The sequence below is a fragment of the Eriocheir sinensis genome, chromosome 25, assembly GCF_024679095.1.
Source record: "Eriocheir sinensis breed Jianghai 21 chromosome 25, ASM2467909v1, whole genome shotgun sequence".
Classification (NCBI taxonomy): Eukaryota; Metazoa; Arthropoda; class Malacostraca; order Decapoda; family Varunidae; genus Eriocheir; species Eriocheir sinensis.
The window spans coordinates 115,001-118,280 of NC_066533.1; positions in this window are offsets into that span (position 1 = coordinate 115,001).

The following is a 3,280-nucleotide window of genomic DNA, read 5'->3' on the forward strand; positions in this document are numbered from 1 at the left end:
ATCATCCAGTTATATAACACATTTCTCATCCTTATTTCTGTAAATTATTTGTGAAAAAAAATAATTACTTATAAAGGTAAAGAAAGTATTCTGTGCATGCTTCACTGCAGCAAAAGACGGATGTTTGTGACCCCCCCCCCCCCCGACCCCATGTGCCGCAGACACGCAAAAAATGTTCCAAGCAATCCCGGTTTAGCCTGTATGTTATTATGTATGTTACATTTTATTCGTTCTAAGTCATTTCCATCACCCTGGGTAGAGGAGAAGATGAACTTAACAATCCTTTTTGAAATGGATAAAAGCCATTAGTTCCACAGACTCTAATTGTTCTTGCTATGTACATCATGTCCTGCAGTACTTTATTTTCGTTAGGCAGAGGTGATCCATACACATTTGGCTTTGTGTTTGACCTGTGGAGCAGGTTGAGTCGGGACGGAGCTTGGACGGGCTGAGGGTCGTGGGACGTCACTGTTCAGGAATGTACCTCATTTCCGGGCAAGGATGGTTTGACCTACCACCGGTCGCCGCACAACTCGCCGTGTCGTGGAAGGCCGGACGTCGACCACGGCCAATGACAGATGCAAAATGGACGGCGAACATCAGCGACCTCCTACTACCTGACGGCAACCAGACGGCGTCCGCTCGCCATCCGGTCGCCGTTCACCATTTAACCGTCACCTGTCGGCCACCGGTGGCAGTTCGCTTGCCGTCCAGACGTAGTCCATTCGGCCACCGGACGGCAACCTTTTTACGACCGCCAGCGACCTGAGAGGTCGGCTGAAGGTTTTGGTGCAGCACCCAAAACCTCCAGCCGACTTTTTCGGTCACACGGCGGACGGAGACACATGACGATCGCACGCACGACCATGTGAGACCTCTCACGACCTGCAGGTCGCGGGAGGTCGTCAGTAGGTCGTAAACTCAGTGTGACTAGGTCTTTAGGAGACAATAAAGCAAGGCTCACACGGCAAGACCTAGACCAAGGACCTGCCGCGACCTCGGGGGTCGCCGACCCAGCCCGACCTGTGAATCGTCGCCTCTGATCGTATGGGCTCTCACACGAGTGTATGAGGTGTTTCGGATCTCCTCAAGATGAGCTACGAAAAAATTACCCAAACCCCAGCGACCTTTGCAGACATTAAAAGACCTACACAGACCCGTTTGCGAGCTGTTCAAGACGTAAGAAAATCGGGTCAACTTGAGGGACCCACATGCGACCAGGCAAGACCAATATACGAGTTATCTGTGACCTACTTACGAGGTACACACACTCAAAAAACTATCGTTACACATTCAGCACGATACAAACTGACACCAAGGACGAAGCCATTGAGAACAGGCTACTCATGTTGGTATCACTGCGTGTGTTGGGTGTGGGTTCACTTGCCTGAACCAAGTGAGCGGGACTCGTAAATGAAGCAGTAGAATTTGAGCTGGCACAGTAACGCTTCATGAAACACACAGGTGGAGTCTTAGTCGAAGTTAATTGATCTGTGTTCTATGTAGCTATAATATTGTAGTGTTTGGGGTGATGAAATTATGCTTTAACACCTCACACACAAGTGAAGAGTTAAAATTTCGTCCATTTAGGAGACAATATGATAAACACCTTGCGGTGATGAGTCACTCAGGATTCGGATATCAGAGTGAATCCCACTGACTGATCGCCACATACGGCTCCACTGAGCCTAGGAGGTTACGTAAAACTTAGCTAACCCTTATGATAGATTTATAGTGGATTATAAACTCGACTTATATATCACCCAAATGGTAAGATAACGTTGGCATTGGTTTCACTAGTATAGCATGCACTACTCGAGTCACGGTATTCGCTTGTCTCGAAACAATCATGGAATGCACCCAATAAGATTAATTCTCTAATAATTCTCGGCGAGTCATTATACCAACATGTTAGACAAATTAACTCCTGCATGCAAGCTATTTAATAAATTACTCTTCTCCAGAGACGGCTAATTTCGGCAATTCAAAACAACCGCGCCAAATAAATTATTCGTCAACTTAAAACGCGCGCAAAGTTGTTACTTTTTATTAGGCAACGAGGCCGCACAAGAGAGAAAAGTAGCCCAGGAGTAGATTTAAACAACCTGTAGAAGTCCATGCAACTCTGTTTAAACATTATCTTTCTTACCAGCAATGATTTGAGCGTTGCAATTTGAGGCTGTTTTTTTTTTAGCTGCCCACAATTTGTTCATGAAAGAAAAGACACGTTCAGTGGAAGCATTAGTTCCAGGATGGCACATTATGAACTGAAGCATATCTGACATGCGTTGATGGTTGTTTTTGTCTTTGACATGGGAGAATACATCAACCCACCGCTGTTACGTATATCATATGAACATTATTGTTTAATAATTTGTGAATATAAAGATTAAACAAGTGGGACTCAAATCACTCCGTTAATATTATGGTGATATCTGGTATCTCAGTGTCTCCCTTCCTCTCTATCCCTCCCTTACGGGGATCCTGTCCTGCTCCCCCCACCAGAGGTGGTGGGGGTGATCGCACTCTTACCAACCCTGCCGAGATTACCGGGTTGCTCAGTGTGAAATTCGTCGGGTCCCACTGTAACGATAGCTTTTTGAGTGTGTGTACATACGACCATCCGATACCCGTTTCCGACCTGTTACGACCTGTTCCCGATCTATTTCCGACCTTTCCCGACCTACTCCCGATCGTCACCGGCCTCTTCCGACCTGTCACGACCTCTTGCGACAACAAAAGACCCGTTTTGGACCAGTTTTCGATCAGTTTCCCGAGTTTTCCAGAATTCCGTCGGTCGCAACTGTCTGTCTGCACCGTATAAAAGCAAGCCCAGTCCAGGCCAGCATTCAGTTGCTCCAAAAATCCAGAGGAGAGAAGACAAAAGACAGAGATCAGTATCCAGTATGGCACACAAGAAAGCAGAAGCAAGTTCTTGGTTTGCTGCAGAAGAGACCTATCTGAAGGCAGCAGCGGCCCTGCTAGATGACTCCTCCTCAGACACAGAAGAAGATACAGCACCTCCACCCCTCTCCAGGCCCAGAGAAAAAGAAGAGGAAGTGGGTCAAGGGATGGTTAAAAAAGAAAGAAAAGGGCCACTACCAGGATCTTCTGCCAGATTTGCTGGAAACAGACCCACCTGGCTATAAGAACTTTTTGCGGGTAGATGAAGAGCTGTTCACTGAAATTGAAGGCAGAGTGCGAGCTAGAATTGAAAAACAGACCACCAACATGAGAGCTTCCATCAATGCTGCAGAGAGACTAAGCATCACTCTGAGGT